The sequence below is a fragment of the Camelus dromedarius genome, chromosome 4 (assembly GCF_036321535.1).
Source record: "Camelus dromedarius isolate mCamDro1 chromosome 4, mCamDro1.pat, whole genome shotgun sequence".
NCBI lineage: Eukaryota > Metazoa > Chordata > Mammalia > Artiodactyla > Camelidae > Camelus > Camelus dromedarius.
Genome location: NC_087439.1, coordinates 22,978,378 through 22,998,316, shown reverse-complemented (window position 1 = coordinate 22,998,316; position 19,939 = coordinate 22,978,378). Strand labels below are relative to the sequence as shown.

At 35.8% G+C, this 19,939-nt stretch overlaps 1 protein-coding gene across 4 annotated transcripts in view; it reads left to right on the top strand.

The window, feature by feature from the left end:
- LRP1B (LDL receptor related protein 1B) overlaps positions 1–19,939 on the top strand; it is a 1,592,931-nt gene that overhangs the window by 530,252 nt on the left and 1,042,740 nt on the right. The gene's annotated exons all lie outside the window — the stretch shown is intronic.

The window sequence follows — 19,939 nt, the reverse complement described above, 5'->3', positions numbered from 1 at the left end:
GTGTGTGGGTTACATACAAGAATTGAAAATAAGTTTCAATATCCCAAAATGTTTATTGATGACTCTTCATTCTTTTTTCCCTTGTTTTCTGGTGTTCTTTCTGCTCAAATTGTTTCTTTTTCCAAGAGAAACACCTCAAGGACGAGGATCCTATCGTTCATGTCAAATATGTAGTAGGTTCTGAAAAGATATGTGTCGGCTAACTAGAAGAGAAACAAATGTCATGAAGCAGTTGTCTCTGTTTAGAAAGCACGAATAGACTTTTGCTATGCTAATCATAAACAGAGTCGGGCAGTTTCTGTGGGTCTTCCTATCTCTCTGGTTGTCAGGTACCACATCACAGTACTTTAAGAGATGTAATCAGTTGACACACGGCCAGGCTGTGGGCAAGCCTCAAGTTCAATGTCATTAAACATGTTTCAAGTAAAAAAAAAAAAAAAGAAAAAAGAAAAAAGGTCTGACGCAGTTCTACACACAGACGGAGGGCCTTTTAGATCATTTAAAATATTCTATTACATCAGTATCTAAAATATTTTGTGCTATAGACAAGCAACTGGGGCTAAGAATTGTACACATGAAAAAAATGAAATGCATTTGAATTATTATTTGTTAAGTGGTAGATATTTATATGTGGTTATGAACCAAAGGTTGAATTCAGAAACCTATTATAAATGTTGCCTTGTATGTATTAATTTTATTTTTCTCATAGTAACTACAGTCCTGAGTCTTCTGGTTTCTAGTAGCTCAACCAGTGCCTATGGGTAAACAACTTGATATCTGTTGACTTAACATTTCCAAGTGTAGAGAGGTATGAGCTTTTACTTCAGTTCTGATTTAAACTGGACAACAAAGACTTACAGTAAAGAAAACCAGAAAGTTTCCAAATTGTATATATTCAAGGCACATCATATATGTATTATGTAGTGAAATATTTAAATACACCGTATGTATAAGTGGGTTAGTGTATGTTTTTATATAAAAATATTCAAAGGTCAGTGGCTTCTCCATTGATGAGAGGAGACTCACTAAAGAAACTATAGCTCTTTTATATCTATTTTCTTTCTTTTCTTTCCTTTGTTTTAAAAAAAAAATGTATTGAAGCATAGTCAGTTTATAATGTTGCAGCAGTTTCTGGTGTACATGTTTTAGTCATGATGTACATACATACATTCCTTGTCATATTCTTTTTCATTATAGATTACTACAAGGTATTGACAGTTCCCTGTGCTATACAGAAGAAACTTGTTTGTCTACTTTATATGTAGTAGTTAGTATCTGCAAATCTTGAACTCCCAATTTATCTCTTCCCACCCCCTTTTCCCCCTAGCAACTTTAAGTTTGTTTTCTGTCTGTGAGCTTGCTTCTGTTTTGTAATTAAGTTCATTTTAAAAATATTTTTCTATCTGTTTTAACTATGTATTTAAAAATATACTCTCTACCTTCTTTTGTGAAGTTCCATTGATACTCTGTGAATAGGGTTATGCTTTTTAAGTAACGCTTAACTTATCCAGAGGTTTCTTAACCAGTTATCCTATTGGGAATTTATCCCAAATTCCCCTGGGCAACCACAACAGGTATTTATAAAATACACTTAACACATTATGGGAGAACCTCATAGGCTGTCACTCAACCCCATTTCATCTCAGTTTATACCCTAGACTAATACTCATAGGTTTCTTGGCTCTAAGTCAAATTGGGCCAGAAAGAAGCCACTGGACAGAAAAGGGGAAATAGGGAAAACGAGGGTAGGGCAGTAAGAAGTGATGACTAAGAAAGAAGACAGTCAGGGCCTGAAGGCCAGTAGCATCACTTTCAAAAGTAGATCTGTTTTAGAAGAGAGACAGATCACTCTGTAGACCTCATCTGGACCTTTGAGCTTATCATAGTGACCACAGAGTAAATTTCGTAGTAGCAAATTTAGAAGGCATATTATATAAATTACATATAAATATGAAGAGAGGTCACAGCCCTGAGTCATCAAAATTAGATTAACTTTTATTCAACATAGTCTATTTAAGAAGACCAGAAAGGTCATATTATAATATTTAGAAATATTTACAACAAAGTTAGGCATGCACTTTTTAAAGATCAGTCCCTAAAAGATCCACTTAAGTTACCTGGAAAGTTTAATTTTCTAGAACCTACCACTTACTGTATGCCATAATATATTTTTCATACTTTTTCTTTTTTAAGTAGAAATAGACCATTTATTCATTTTGATATGAATAGCAATTACTAGAGTGTCTCAGGTGTAAGTGTCCAATAATGTTTGTTAGTGAAATTACTGAGTTGAATCTTATGGGACTTCATTTTTATAGATGAAAGACGGTTGCGTTTATTGGCGGATGTCTGTGGTTCGATACAGTAACTCTGTAATGATGGTAAATACATGAGGAAGTACTAGTGTTTTCTTCTGATCTTCTGTGTAGGATTGGAGGATTTTTGAGGAAAATGCCTACATTTGTCTGCTGAAAGATATGAGGCCCAGAAATGATGTTTTCCTGTGGGTCATATCTTTACATGAAGAAACCACAAGCAGACGCTAAAGTAAATAACAAACCTTCCTTATAATATCCCTTACAGACTGCTAGAAGATAAACATCTCAGTGCTTAAACAGAATATAGCCATCTTTACACATAGTGAAGGGGTTATTATTCTTGGCCTGGAAAGAAGCAAAGTGGTTCTGCTTAGGAAAAGCAAAAACAGAAAAAGCAGAATTCCTGTACCTTGTGTCTGTTCGATGATCAGGTGTAATCAGTTACTGAGCGGCTATTTATAATGTGTTTGTATGATTCAGTCTGTAACTACTGGTCTTGATAACTGCAGAAATCAAAAAGCTGAGGTCACTAGCTTTTCCTTGATTCTGGCTTCTAAAACTTTCCAGAAAGGGTACACGTGCACACCCGAGCACAATTGTAATTTCTCTATAAACTGTTCATATACTCTTCACTCCTATTTCTTTTTATGTATTTGATAAAAGGCAGAAAATATAGATAATGACAAGTATACAAAAGCAATACTGCTCTGAGTGGTGTGAGCAAAAATTTAAGTGTGGTGATGATTCATTCTTCTAATAACCATTCACCAGGCACCACGACTGTTCCAGGTACTTTTGAAAATACACCCCTAGTGGGTTTACAGTTGTGAGGCCTGATTACAATTACATTATCAAACAGCAGAGCAAGTAGAAGGCAGTATGAGTAATATTTTAATAGGAACTAGTTTCTTGAATTCTGTGTGACAGGTTTCAGATTCCACCCACTCTGGGGGAATAAAGGGTTGAAAAAAGAGGGCATAAGGAGTGTTCTTTAATTGTTCCCCTTTTAAGGAAGGATTAAGGAACAGAGTAGGAAACGCATAAACACAGTAGTTAGAGAAAAGCAAATCAATGTGTGAGTACTAGAGAAGAAGTTAATTAAGAAGAGAAATGGGTTGGTAGAAAGCAGCACAGAGTGACAAATTCTAGAATGTTCAGGAAGACAAGAAGGAATGATGAAAGTGAAAGAATAAAGACGAGTTGAGAAAAGAGAGACATGAGCCCCACCAGACTATGAAAAGCAGGGCTCAGGATGTCAGGGTGAAACAGAATCAAAGCAAGGATGAGGAGTTCGGAGCTTGTCAGAGTGACAAAAGGGCTTTGCCGATTGTACCAGAGATGGTGCAGGTCGCGCTGGAGAAGGGAGCAGCAGCATTCAGAAGTTCTGGAGAGTCTGAGCTCAAAGGAGCCACTGCCTGAGTGCCAGTGTCACAAGAGAGTAATTAGTACACGTTGTGTTTAGCTGATTATCAGCCTGTACTGAATCAAGAATTCGAAAACTGCAGTGTAGATTAAACAAACTTGTGGGGGTCTTTTTGCCTTTATTCTGTGAGACCTGGAAATTTCGGAATGTCTTTGCCTAATTTTTGTCTTTCCTTTTAATTTTATATGAAATTAGTATTTAACTATGTTTTCTTTTTTAATTTCATTTTATTTATTTGCTAAATGAATGTTTTACTTATTAATTTCCTGTATTTTATCTGACAATTCTACTTAATATATGTGAAGTACTTGTCAAAATAGTCCTCTTGCTTGGTACTATTTAAGTGTTTTCTCGTGTGGTCAGTGAAATGACCTCATATGGTGTTTCAGTTCCTTTTTATTAAATTACTCTATCCAGGATCAATCAAGTATAATTATTCTTGTATACACTTGCTCTGACAAGGACTATGAGTTATCAATGAATTCATAAGCATTTGATAACTCTTTCCAACTTCCTAGAGTTTCTTGTGAAAATAACTTTATAGGAAGATAAATTTTAGTATTGAGACAGTTAGTAGTTGAGTCCTATTAGTGAAATGATAGTGCTAAGGAGAAATCTACTAATTTAAAAAATCTTCTACACGATTTATTGCACAAGCATAGAAATAAAAAAGGAAAAATATTTGAGATAGAAAATAATCTAAGAGGTGGCCTATTTTAGTTGACTACTCAGGTCTAATTCCTGGGTACTTTTTATTTCAGTGCCAATTGTCCCTTAGATTAAGGGTTGTTTTTGTTTTTCTCTTTTCCCTCATCATTTTTCTATTCCTCTGTTTTTTGCCTTAATTACTGAGACTAAATATTTTTGTCTTATTTGAACATCACCCAAAATCCACTAATATGCCAGGAGTTAACTGATACTGGGTCAAAGTGTTGTCAGTTCAAGGATTGTTCTTCTATAATGGACTCTTGAATATGAAAAATACTATGAGCCAAAGAAAGGAGTTAACCTTGGTGAAAGCAAGTCGCTATTTTAGGCCAGATGACCTGCCTGTATCCTTTTGCATTGCACAAGACGCATTTATAAGTGTCGTGTAACAGTCTAGCTCATTACTAGATTCTTCCTTTAGAAAGTAAGAGAAGAATATCCTACATCAAGTGCACTGGTTTTATTTTTTTTAATTCCTTCAAATAATATTTCATTTTGTTTTTTATAGTCACAATCTCTACCTTTTTTTTTTTTTCTCTAAGAAGAGCCAATGGTATTATTTCAACATTATACCTGGAGAAATTATAGCATAGAGGGGTGGTTGACGATAAATACCCAGATAGAGCCAAGATGTAAACTGAGTTCTCAGGAACCCAAGGCTATTTTCTCTATAGATACACTTGACTACAATGAGAGAAGAAGTAATAGTTTATTAGGTAGGCCACTCAGTTGCTAAAGAAAAAAGGCCATGTAACATGTCCATAGGCACAGAGGAAATACAACATATGTAAGGTATCTGCTTAAGCTTCCAAGGGCAGATTTCAGTGGAACACAGTAAGCATTTATCGGGCTCCTACTGATTATAAGGCTTTGAGCTAGATTTGAGGAATATAAAAAAACACAAGCCTCGCCCTTGATGACTGTACAATAAAGATCAAAAAAGCTACAATATAAGATAATTCTAGTGCCCTTAAATTGTGCTTTGAGGAGTCAGAGATCACATTTAAGACACTTGACACTGCAATGAAAAATTCATGCTGAAAAATAATTGATACTTAATCTCTTTTGCCAGACGAATAACCTTATTGCAGGTTTCACTGGAGACAATTACGAGTGACAGTCACTGGTTTAGTTTTAGAGCCTGTACAGTGGCAGCACACAGTGGGTGTTCAATTAGCATGTGCTCACTTTCTAAAAGAACCCATGAATCATAAGACAGTAATGGACCTCCCTCAGCTATTATGGTGGCAGAGAGAACATGTAATTCATTTTTCTTGACACTAACAAAGTGTCCTTTTGCTTTCCTGAGCAGCCAGTGAAATGTGTAAAACTGCTCTGGATGATTATTTAGAGTTCTCTCAACTTGTTCCCTTCTATTTTTAAGTGTGCAGTAATTTATGTCAACAAAGGAAAGGAACTTTTAAAATTATTTTTATAACTTGCCACCTCTTGGCTTTTATTTTGGTATAGTTTGTCTAAAGGGCAAAAAATATGCCCATCCATATTTTTTATTGTTGTAAATAATTTATTCATTTCTTATGGGTGTTGGGCCCTGTGCCAAATGCTGGTTTGTATTAACTCATTGACTCATCATAACTCTTGGTAATTACTCTTAGTATTAGGAGTTTACAGATTGGGGAAACTGAGGTTTAGAGAGGTTAACTAACATTAACTAGAAAGTAAAGATTGGAAACTGGTCTCAAGCTGGCTGACTTGAACAGAAAACCCAAGATCTTAATTACTTTGCATTGCCATGTTAAAAAAAAAAAAAGCACTCGATTTAAAATACTTGTATGTGTTTCAGGTCCCTGTACCATATTAAAGTGTATCAATCTCATTTGGAATTGTGCTTAATGTCATTATCATTTTCTTTCATCCCCTAAGCACTGTTAAATTCTAAGATTTATGGTACTTATGTCATTAGGTTTTCTAGTAACTTAGTAACTATTTTAGATTTGATTTCTACCATGACCTTATTGGGAAGATGTCAGGGTCCTCGTTCCATAGAGAAGTTGTTGTCCAGGATAGAGGAGGTAGATGAAACCAAAAAAACCAAAACGAAAACAAAAAAACTACTGAGTCCTGGTAGATTTCACAGTCATTTGGAACTCTGTCCATATCATAAGTTTCATTGATGAGAAGAGATTCTCTGGCTGGATGGAAATAGATGTCAGTTGCTCACAAATAAGATGAAGACACTTTCAGACTGCAGACAGCATCTTGTAGAAGGCAAAAAGCCTTTGCCAAATGTGAACTTTATTTAAAGCAACTTTTCATTGGTTCAGTCCTGGCTCTTAACTTTACCTCCTCTTAGTCTCTGGCACATGTCCTCAGGCTGACAGATTTCATGTTCTCAGTATTTGAACCATGGGCTTCTCCTGTTGATCCTCTTCCCCTTTCCAAGATCTCCTCAGGTCTGACTGCTTTCTTAGCTCATAGTTGCTTTTCTAAATGTCAGCAGTTTTCTCTGACTTAGAAATATTTCTAGCCAGAGATAAGATAAAGTCTGACTTTTAGTGCACCTTTGTGAATGAATTATCCCACCCTACTTCTTTAAAGTAAAGGTCCTGGGGAACATGATGTGTTGGCAACATTCCCATTCTTCCGCTGTATCCCCCGTCTCCGTTCATCTCCTACTCAAATCTGATCTCCCTTCTGAATCTTACCCAAACTCTCAACTGAGGGTGTTCACTTAATGCAGCTGAAACATCTCTGGAAACACAGTATCTAGTTTAGCCACCCATTGATTTCCCTACATACAGATGAGTTAGGACACTGGTTCTCGGACTTGAGAGCTTCACCTGCAGGGCATCAGCGTCATCTGGAGGTCCTGCTAAACCAGAGTGCGGTACCTCACTGCAGGACTGTCTGGTTTAGTAGATCTGCAGTGCGGCCTGAAGCTGCATTTCTAGTAAGTTCCCAAGAGAGGCTTCTGTTGCTAGTCTGTGAACCACACTTTGAGAAACTCTGATTTTGAGTCGTGTATGTGGTGGTCTCATTTTCCTACTTTTAAATCAAATGGCAGAAACCCAATCCAAAATGGCTAAAGCAAGAAAAAGAATTATTGTGGATTATGTAAAATGAAATTTTAGGATTTGTGACTTAAGGCATATCTGGATCTAGAATCTCAGAATATGTTGTTAGTAATTTCTTTTCATCTGTTGGTTCCTCAGGGATGGCTTCCTTTTGCTTTTGAGGCTGGTTCTGTTCTGAGGGGAAAATCTGGCTACCCAAAGCTCTAGACTTAAATTTATATATATGTTAAATTTATATATATATATATAAAATCTAACAGCAAAGAATCTCCTTCTCCATACTCTCACCCCAAATATTGAGGTTGACTTTTATTGTACAACCCTAGGTTGTGTTGTAATTTTTAAATCAAATCCTGAGGCTGAAGAGATGAAATGATTTTACAGACCTTTCTTAACATGACCACTGGTACCAATTGGAAACCAGAGGCTGTTGTCAGAAGATGAAATTGATACATATCCTTGAGCAGGTAAAAATGACAAGTATTCACTCTATCCTAAAGATGGAAACTCTTTGAAGAAAAGGAAAGAATACTCAGTTGAGTGGCTGTAAAATTCAGCACGATGCAAGACACATGTAACTACCTAGTATGTATTTGTTAGAAATTAATAGTAACTAGTAAAATGGTGTCAAGTGCATTATAAAATTAACTATAACTCAAATCATTCTTCCTGGACCTGGATTAAGGGCTTTGTTTTTAATGGAAACCAGACTTGGAAAATATAGGTTAAAATTAAGTAACTGATGGAGGAAGATAGTTCTGGTTTCTTTATTCAGTTTATACCTATAAATGTTAAAATTCTTATTTGGATTTAATACCTGATTTGATGCAAAATAAATTACAAATATAAAGACATGAGAAAGAGAAAAGTGATTTTTTTTATATATACATACATACATATATATATACACACACACATTCACACACACACACACAGACACACACATATATATATCTTGGATATGTGTTTCAGAAACAGTAAATGTCTCAATCTGAAAACAAACGTAAAATCATGGAATTGGCATAATCTGTATTCTGCATTGAGTCATTGGCAAGGTAAGTGAGAAAGCACTGTCTTCCAGGTAAGGATTAAAATTTCACCAGTTTCTTCAGTCTTCTGCATGGTTGGCTCCTGGTCTCTGAAAATTAAAAGACAGAAGAGAAAGAGAGAAAGGAGAGGGGACAGGAAGGGAAGAAAGAAAAATAAAAGAACTGTGATTTATGAATTTGAAAATATGAATAAAAACGGAAGGATCCAAGGTTGCTACTGATGTTGTTAGTCTTAGATTTCTGAAAGCCTGCTCCTAAAAGCACTCCTGCACGGGGCTAATGGAGCAGAGGACGAAAACGGGCAGGGGAATGTAGGAAGTGTCAGGTCCAAGAACATGAAACCGCCCTGTTAACGGTAGTGTTCTTCTAACATTTCCACGCCTGACTTTCTGAACACACACAGGTAGCGTTTAATTTTTTTTTTATTCTCATTTATTTACACTATGTTCAGGTAAGTTGTGTGCTTGGAACAAGACTAGTGGCAGGTGGGAAGAGAGACATGTGGAGCATGAATTGTGCACTAAAGTATTAGCACTTTAAGTACCTTCCTTCTTTTGCTGAATTAAAAAGGAAAAAGTAGAAAAGTCGCCGTCACCAAGGGAATGAGATAAAGGGACAGGGGAGGAAAGCCTGCCAACAGCACACTGACCTGCTTTCTACCTATAAAAGCATCCAGGCAACAATAGGGAAAAGGAAGAAATTAAAGGAAGGGAACCTCAAAACCGTACTCTTTAAGGCTATGTTCTTATAAGGAGTTGCAGATATTTCGAGTTCACTTTAGTAGTGGCAGTTTATGACCTCTGTCATCAAGAAGAGTAGAACTCTTCTGAAAATACAAAGCAGAGGTGCGTTTATCCTTCCAGATCCTCTCCCCTTCCAGTTTACTGTGGCCATGATAATTCACTTAGTTGGTTAGAGATCAGAAAAGAGACTGTCCTAAGATCTGTGCTGGAACCAAACCCAGGACTTGAGTTTTCTTTAATAAAAGTGGCCTGAGAAATACAACATAGAATGAATAGAGAGTTAAAAAGATAGAAATGACTTTTAAAAACATCTCTCTTTCCTCTGCCGAGATGCATCCATTTTGAATGGCTTTAGTTCATAGAGTTACACACGGAAATAGTGATTCTGCTTATTTCTGATAAGGATGCTCTGACAGACCCTTCTTGATTCTCCGTGGATTCAGCCTTTCGCAGTTGAGTAAGTGCCTTGCAGTGTTTCTCTTTCTTTGAAATCACTGATCTTGGCCTTTATCAGAATCCATTTGCCTTTTTCTTATTTAGCAGTTACTATGTGGCTCAAGTCTCAGGCTGGAGGAGCCATGAATGAGTGGATTGTCCAGATCCAAATGCACCCCGTTTCTTTCTTCTGCTTCCACACTGGCCTCATTGTTGCAGCCCAAAATGGCAGCTGTGTAGAGCAAGTGGCAAGAAAAATACTGTGCCAGCCTCTTTCTGAAAATCAGATGGGAAATACGTTCTGTTTCAGGATGAGATAAATATTATATACATGTATTTTACTTTTTCTCTTTCTGTCTGGCTTTCCTACCAAAGGAAACCTCTTATCTTGTGCTTTTGAAACTTTTTTTGTTTTTTAATAAACAAGACCATCTGATGTGGAAATTTCAAGCATTTAGAAGCTTTGATGTCCTATTGCTGATCCTATTTCTTTGCTGAGAATGCCCTAGAAGATAAGGCTACTGGCAACTCTAAATTGCCAAACTGTGGTCAAACTAAAAGAGCATGTTTTTCTACTCAATCTGAGTTTCCATTTTGCCTATATCCACTACCGTGTATGTGAATATACATGAGCACACACATATACACAGAAATTACCAGTGTCTTAAAACCACTTGCCGTTGGTTTTCAAGATTTTCCAGATGCGGAGAATACTTCTAAATTTGGGTTTTAGTGTGCTTCTCTTGATTTTCACAACTCAATAAATAGAAGTGGGAGGATTGAATTCTTCTGTCAGGGAGAATGGCCTGTCATCACTAAAATGTCCTGACACTGGGCAGACTTTGTGGAGAATTCAGCAATCCATGAAAAGTACTGGTTTTTGGGAAATGCTTTAGGTTAGAAGTAGGCGTGTACTACTTAAAAACTAAACTCAGTGAATATTGTATCCTCTTGTTGATGGATGCCTCACCAAGAGTTGGACATCCTTCCACTTGTTTGCTATCATGGCCATTTGATTTGATGCTGAGGAGCTGTGAATCTTACCACATCCTGATTGATAGGTACCCATTTAAAACCAGTAACCATTAGTTAAGTTTATTTGGCTGACTGGCGTCTTTAAATATTTTGAATGAATCCTTTCAGCTAATGTAAAAGAAATAGTCTTGACAGCGCTGTTTTTTCATTAGCTTTCTTTCACTGCAGACAAAGAATCCTTTAAATAGTAAACCTCAGAAAAGCCCATCTCTCTTTGACAGGAGAGTTAAAGCAAGTGTGGTCCCCCACGCACATGCCCATCATCTTATTTGCAATGGAAATGTCTGTGTCACTCTCAGCTGACTGAGGAAAAAGTTCTGGAGTCTTGACTCAATATTTGATCAAAGACAGGCTTACACTCTCTGTCTGTCTCTCTGTCTCTCCCACCTTTATCTCTTAGTCTTTTATTATATTACTACGCATGATGAAATTGACAACTCAAAACATTACAAAATTATAGGAAAAAAAAGCCCAAACACTTAAAAAAACAAAACAAATCAAACGTTTGGCCCTTGTTTTAAGTTTCTTATTAAGTATCTATTGCAACATATTTTTGTTTGGGGAAAAAACTCCCCAAATCAGTTATTTTCACTTGAAATTTTCTTTCAGATTTTCGGTGAGAAATAAAGTCGCCTATTTCCAGAGAAACATTTGAGACTATTAAGATGAATAATGATTTTAAGAAAATTTAATGTTAAGAAATAATTAAGTATGATTAGTATATAGCTTACTCACTATTTCGATCTGCCCAAATCAGTGACCTTACCTGATGGGTTTGATAGAAGTCTCTTAACTTCCAGGTATTAAACACCCACACAAGCTCTCCACACTCTGGCCCCGGGCTTGTCTGAGGACAGTGTCCTACTTCCATTAAAGGCTCTCTGCACACCCCTTTGTCCTTGCTTTCTACACAGTCCTAGCTTTGGACCTGTCTGGAATTCAAGGAATATTTCTCTTTGATCACCTTACTTAACTTATACATTCATTCATCTGATTATTCAAGTAATGTTTGTCTTTCCTACAGTTTTGTTAGCATCACACGCCATGTCTTTTTGTGCTCACCTCATTTCAAGCTATGGCACGTAGTAGGAGCTTAGCAGAATACTTGTTAAATGAAAACATGAGTCATCAAATAGAATTGTTATCAGTACCACAGTTTTGTCCCAAAGAGCATTTATGATTACTATTTTAATTTACAGAACTGTTCTCACATCCTATAAATAAAATTCCCTTTTGTTGTAATAGTTCCCTTTGCATCTTAGGAAGTAAAATCTTCTGAATGCAAGTGAAACATTTTTGATTAAAGCCTGACAGTTTCCTAGGATCGTCATTCCCCGCATTTAGTCACTTTATAGAGTGGTGAACGCTCTAGACGATGTTTTGAAAGCTACTTTTAAATAAATCCACTGGCATGATGTTAGTGGTTTGGAAGTTGCTTTTAAAGAAATAAACTGGTATTTGTCTTTTTCATATTTTGACTTATGTTAGAGAAGAAATAAAAATTAAATTTAACTGAGGCTTTCAGAGAATGTTTGTAGAAACATTTCTGTAATTACAACTGGTGCTTAGAATATGTTGATGTCCTACATACACAGCAGTTTCAACAGACATGTCCCCTGCTCTGTGAGAAGTTACAGTGGGTACTTCTGAAGCGGAGGAACAGAGCTGCAGTAAAGCTGAGTATTTCAATCAAGAGCTTGCCTTGGGATGGGAAAACAGGTTTTGATTGGAACTTAGAGATCTGAGATAATAATCTAGAGACCTCTCTACATCATTCTGAGTGATTGTGCGCTTGTGTGTGTGTCTGTGTGTATGTGTGTGTAGTTCTCATTCTTCTGTTATTAGGTATGGTCAGTAGATAGGTCAAGAAAAGAGATACAGCTATTAGCTCCATGATTTACTTACTCCCTTTAAAATTGTAATAAAAGTCCCTTACGTAAACACAAGATGAGAGTAGGTATTTTTATGCTATAGCCATAAAAGTTGAAGAGAACAGACTTTGACCTATACTGAAGAAAAAAATTAAACTGAAATAAATTAATTCACTAATTCTACTTTGTTGTGGTTAAATTGTTAAGATTTAGTGAAAATCAATTATATTGGATTAAGCTCATTTTTCCATTTTGATTAGAATGAATATATTCAGTAGTAGGTACTCTGGGGAAATAACAGCCGGGATCTATGGAATTTACATCTAAGCCAAGAGGACTTGTGTGATCTGCTGCTGTAATTAGTATTGAAGACATCACTATGGTTCAGCTAAACAGTGGGGGTAGTACATCACACATATATATGAACAGGAGATCTGAGCACAATCAGTATTTCATATTTTATCTTCCTATAGGAATTTAGAGATAGAAATCCACACCTTTGAAAAGCTTCTGAACATTATAGAAAGAAGAATGTACAAAGCAAATATCCCTGAAGGCCATCATAGCTTTGGGAAATTCTCCAGACCAAATTATAGAAACCCGGCCAGCAGCAGAGCTGCTGAGAAATTGATGGAGGTTGGCTTAGATTTTAGATGAAGTCTGTAATGATAATTGAAGCACCATATGACTCCAATATAGGCCCTGAATCCTGCCTGGTATTTTCTGGTTTGTATTTAAGAATCATTAACTTAATCATCACAGACAATGTAGTGTTTTTTTTTTTTTTTTTTAATTTTCTATTTCCACAAACTAGGGGTTTCACTGCTAGTTGAATTTAAGCTTTTTTCCTTTGTTTTCACACTCTGGCATGTATTAGCCCACAGTTTTGTGCATGAGGACATTCTTAAGTCCAGTTCACTTGATTGTGTATGTTAATGTGACTTCTGGTTAAGTTACTCATGATAAACGCTTTGAATTCATCTTACTGACTTCATGCTAATTCTGTATCACTCTATTTCCCCTTGTACACTGGCCTTTAGACGCTTAGGAAAGAAATACGGTATTTTCATGAGTAGTTGTAATATTGAACATTTAAAGCCAGAATAAAAATTTACTGTCAGAATTTTTTAAGTCACAATGTTTCCTAGAGAAAGTGTTTGGATAGCAAAACTTGCCCATATTTCTTGCTGGCTAGTATCTGTTGAATTTTTAGTATTTTACATTTTTTAATAAACGTAACAATAACTGATATCCCACCACCAATGGGTGTCTGCAAATAAAAATGCAAGATCACCTCCTACAACTGGGAAACCAAAGGCTGGTTTTAGAGTGGTGCTTGAAGAGCCCCCTCCATGGCTTCCCAAGCAGGTTCCAGCCCACACCTGGTAGGCCTGAACTAGAGGACAGTTTTCTTTGTGAACAGAGACCTTTTCCTGAAAGACCTTGTCTAGTTTCTTTTAAAAATATATTTATTTGAAGCAAAGGAGATCCTTTATGTCTCTCCTTTAAAAAAACCAAAATTTAAAAAGCCATTGTTGGTGTGGTGTCTTCAGTTGTCTGTCTGCATACCTACTCACCTGTCATGGTTCATGCAGATATTAAAAAAAGATACAATGATAGTTTTAAACACCAAAGAGAAAAGTAATTGCTTAAAACTAATGACTATTACCATGACTAGATAATTCATTTAAAAATCAGCAACAGAACTTATTTTTAATATGAACTTAAAATATATATGAGTTTAAATCAACTTTTCATAATTTTGTTCATTTATAAAGTTATTTAACCTTTAATCTTGAATAATTACTCATTTAGGAAAAAATGAAGTAGCTTAAGATTAAGAAACTAATTTCTGGAAAAGCCAAGATGATTTTTATTAAATTATAACTTTTAAAAATTCTGGGAAAAAAACATTAGATAATCACAATCAAATTTAAGCTACTAGAGTCCTACTTTTTATGTTCTGAGTTAGTCTTCTATGATTTTTAATTTATATAGTAAATTATAGATTTTCAGTGATACTGAATTATTCTTTCAGAAGAAAAAAACATAAATCGAGGATATCGTCTGTGTCAGGTCCTGAGCTCCGTGTTAGGGGAAGGAGTTGAGATGATTATAATGGAGGTGAGCACATTTTAGGAGCAGATCATCCCAGAGGTGAATTATTGTGACAGTTTCCAGAAGGTCCTAGCTAATCTTCAATGTAGCAATTTATTGATCCAGATTAAGTTGTTTGACTATTCCCTGTCCTAGAATACACAGACAGGTATAGAGTGACATTGATGGAAGGGCTGAATTTGAAAATGCATATTAACTCTAATCAGGTCTCCTTTGTGACTATGTTTGGTCAATTACCCATTCAAAGATTGTTTTTTAACTGAGGATATACTTTGTGCAGTGTATGTGGAGTGATCTTGAGCAAGTATCCACACTTTTGTCAGCTTTAGTTTTCTCACGTGTAACAACAGGGATAGTCACTAAAGTAAGTAAAAGCTAAACTGCTGTAACAAAAAGCTCCTAGATTACAGAGGTTCAAATCAAGTATGTTTTCTTTTTACCTAACACTTTGGGGCAGGCGGGGCTCCATGAAGTCATTCACGAAATGAAGTTAAAAGAGTGGTTGTGTCTTTTTTAATACATTATTCCAAGAACATTCCAGATCACCACCATTTTCAGACCCTGAAAAGGCAGTGGAAAATGAGTTTGGTACAAATCTTTTTCATAAGATGCCTAAGAAGTTACGTATGTGCCTTCTGTTCACACTCGTGGGAACTTAGTAGCATGGCCACGTGCGGCTGCAATAGGGATTGGGGAGTGTAGAGACCACGTGCCCAGGATAAAGGGAAGAACAGAGGTGGAAGGACAGTCAGCAGTCTTCTATATCTGTGTGAAAATATATACTCCTACTGAACTGTTGTATGATATAAAATGTTATATCTGAATCATTTAGTGCAGTTTGTAATACATGCTCAATAAACGTAATCTATTATTATCTTTCACTATCATTATTATCATGGTACAGGTACAGAGAGTAGAGCATAGGCTGATGACAATTTGCATTCCATGCAGAGTACTTTCCCAGAGTGAGGGAAAAGGAGAAAACTTAGGAATCAGGCATCATTGGCATTTATTCTTTGTTTGCAGTTCTTACTTTACCTATGTGTTCTTTTAATCAAAATGCTTGTGTGCCCAATTGCTCAGGAATTTGCTGAGCAGCTAATTTCTTCTTTGGCGAGTTACTTGGGGAAAAATGCCTCCTAAGAAATTCATTTGTAGGAGTGTTCACAGGAAAATAACCTGTTAGCTCAAAATCTTCTGGAAATTATAAAATTAGTCCTCACTTTCTATAGGACCACAATTGAAACCTAAACAGAGTTAAAGTTGTTCTTTTGACCAGAAGTTTTTTTTTTTGTTTTTGTTTTGTTTGTTTTTTTAAAATTTCTAAAATACTCATTAGGACTCAACACAAATGTTACTAGGCCACAGTGGAGGAACTACAAGTAGTTTATGCACTGAGGAATCACAGGAGTTTGGAATGGCAGGCTGACTAAGTAAAAGCTATAACTTATACTGGCAGTGAAAATCTGTCATTTAAAATTTCCCACAAACATAACATATTTCATAATAAAACAAAATTTAGAACTAGATTTTCTGCATCCCAAAACTATCCTGGTAGTTATTTGAGTTTTTAATTTTAAATTGGAGCAGTATTTTAGTGAAATTCTCTTTAAAATATTGATGTGGACAGCTGCTACTAACTTCAAGCATAAATCTAAGAAAATATACTTTGCATTGTGATTAACTGAAAATCCTTCTCTGTTTAGGACGTTGTCTGTGAGGAGGATGGATGAAGTGAGATAAGCCAGGTGTTGGTGCTCATAAAATTGTGAAATTTCTGTTTTGATTGAAGATAAAAGATTGTATCCCTAATTAGTCAGCCACAAAATACATATTAGAGAAATATAAGTTATAATTAAGTCAGTGAGGAAGGATGTTATATACTTTTATAACTGCGCCGCAGATTTTGAGTCTCTTCCTAGTCTAACTCCTTGAGGGAAAGGCAGCTCCGTATGACACAGTAGAGAAAAACCTTAAACTTGGAGTCAGAAAACTTGGAGTCATGTTCTAGCTACTTTTACATTCTTACCTTGTAAAGACAGGTCATTCAGCTCATTTACTGAGAGGCTAATTATTGTATTCCATGGATGGAATGCGATTGTGGTGGAATGTGAGTGTGGTGGGGGGGGGGGGGAGCAGGGAAGGTGTGTTGTAGGGAGAAAGAGAAAGATTGGGGTTATACAAATGCAAATAAAAGTCTGATAGGAAAATGATGCACATATTAAGAAGGAATCAGTCAGGGTTAAAGGGAAAGCCAGTCACTGAGAAGGTAATGTGAAAGAAATGCTGTTTTAGTGACAGTGGTTCTGGAACACCTCTCTGAAAAGGTGACTTTTGAGCAGAACACTAAATTCAGTGTAGCTTCTGAATCCTGTACAACTGGGATGACAGTGCTGAAGATGGAGCCCATGGAGACGGGAAGGATTGCAGATTTTATTTGAGACACATTTTTCTCGTTCAAAAAATGAAAAATGTATGTGACCTACCCAACACACATGCTGGTAAAAGGGAAAAAGAAAGTGATATTTGTAAACAAAATGCTGCCAGACTTAAGGTACTAAAGATTTGAGAACTCTTTCTTTGTTTTGCTGTGATTTCAACTGAAAGACATGGATGTTCAAATGGAAGTTCTCTCTTTTAAAAGAGAACACTTTGTTGGGGAAAAGAAAAGGTTTAGGAATAGGGTTATGTGACGTTATTAATATATATATATATATATATCCTCCTAGTCACCATATATGTGTGTGCATATTGCAGAATTGATAACCTAGGGTTATATTTTTAATCAAATAATTTGCTAACACAAATTATCCTTTGCTTTATAGTTGAGATTTCAGACTTTAGTAATGGAAATGTTATGTATAGAAATTTAATATATTACAAAAAGAAATATGTTAATTTATATTAATGAAATAATTCTTTGGTGAATTTTTATTTCTTACCACAAATAGTTGTTTGGATTTGAGTTTTCTCTTTATCACCTTTCTGAACAACTGGTCCTAAGTTATAATACTCATTACTCCATGAAATCCTTTAGTAGTCCTAAAAATATTAGTCTAATACAGTGCATTTGCAGAGACCTGTTCCTTAACATCTTGTATAAACCAACATTTGCATTATTCATGACTAATTTTCCTATAGGAATAAATGTAAAGAGCGGGCATACATTCTTGGAGTACGTAATTCTACAACCATTATGATGTTCATTTTCTTTATTCTGTCTGATTATTTCTCAGCACTGTTTATATTTCTCAGTGGATTTGCTTCTGCTTTAACTGCACAGTTGTTTGAATATCTTGATGGTGTCTTACCGCTTTTATCACCTCTCCCAGAGTTCGATTTAGAAAAGCATATGTTAAGCCCTAGCACTACCACTTAGACTACCTGGGTATTGTTTAGTTTGGGTGTTTTTTTTTTTTTAATAATTAAAATTACAGTACCAGTGGACACTACAGTAACAGAGTAGCCAGGCGCATGACGCACGGAAGCTCCGGGGCAAGCAGGATGGGGAGTATTTACCCACTGCTGGCAGCAGGGCCATGTTTCCTCCTCACTAGGCTGACTAGCACAACCACAAAACAATGGCGTGACTTCACTGCTTTCTAGCCTTCCCATCCCAAGTGAGACTATTATTAGATCTATCTCAACTTCTTTCAAATATGCCCTATCTCAAGTTCACATAAAATGCAAGTAGGTTATATCTCCTGCTTGAGGCGCTTTAGGAAAAAATTTTCTTTTTATACCATTTCCTTCTCTGTTACAATATTTTTTTCTGAATGTTCCTTAAATTGGAAACACAGACACCCAGAGTTACGGAGGCATCCACACCACTCTCCCTTTTCTATGCGACAAATGCCCTCCACAGCCTTATCAAGTCCCAACCCTGTGATGCATCAGTAAACACACTCTGCATGTCCTGGACTGTGATTCAGAATCTCAGGGGAAGTCAATGCCATTTTATGTTTTTCTAATTGTTGGAGAGGGCCCTTTATAGCAGGACAAATTATCTTCCCATAACCTCCATTCACTATGATGGATACAATTTAAGGGGAAATGAACCAATCATTATGGTGGTCAGTGAGATCTATTTCCCCCTTCCAAATACACAAAGCCTGCTTGGGCTCTACAAGTAATGAATATGGTGTTCAGTTATCTCTTACTTTTTGAGAAGAAAATGTATGCTTTTTTTCTAGTAATGAATGACGGTTTTCTAAAAGTATTTAACTGTCCTTTACTTTTTTTATTTTAAAGATATATGACAGGATAGTTGTCTTTTTTGCATTTATTAGACCAAGAGGCAACTATACAGAGTATGAGGCACCCAGATTAAACCTGGAGTTTAAAGAAAGACCTGCATGTGTCACTTACAGCTGTGTGAGTTTGGCGCAGTTTTTTTAAAAACTATTTTTAGCCTCAGTTTTCCATCTGTATACTGGGGAGGATGGAGGCAAACTTGTGATAAACTAATTACACACATTCTGGAAAAGTGCCAAGCACATTGAATGGCACATAGTAGATATTCAGAACCAAAGTTTTTCTTTTTTTAAGCTACAGTTAGAATTTCAAAATCCTGTAATTCAGATATATTCATATGACTCCCATTTTTCTGATACATTTTAATGTATGCAGTGATGAAATGGCCCCATAACTTTGGAATGCTAAATTTGTACTCCCCTGAAGAGAATTCACTGTCAGCTTTACTACATGACTGCACAGGAAAAAGAACTCTCACACATTATTTTAATGGGAATGAGTGTATATTCGATATCCCTTCCTTTTACAGATATGAGTAATTTTGTGTTAGGATAATTTTGTAATTGGAAAATATCTATCATTTTTTAAACTGTTGGCTGCAAAGTCATTGTATGGAATTTATTGTAATTGTTTAGCATAAATTGATCTTTTCCTTAAATAATAAAATCTTTATTTTGTGCTAAAAAAGTAACATTGACAGCAAAATCCAGGGTTAGTCATTTTTAAATATCTGTATCATAGTAATCTACATTTCTGTAAATGAATATTTTAAAGTTTAGAGATCTTCTAAATTTCTGTCTTATTTTCAAAATCCATTGGTAAAGATTTTAGGCAAGATGCTCTGAAATTTCTGTGTGAAAAATGGACTGTATTCTTCAAAAGTAATAGCCCAATCTTAATTGCTGTCACCTATCTGGTGAAGATCCAATTTCAGATGTGTTAAACTTCCT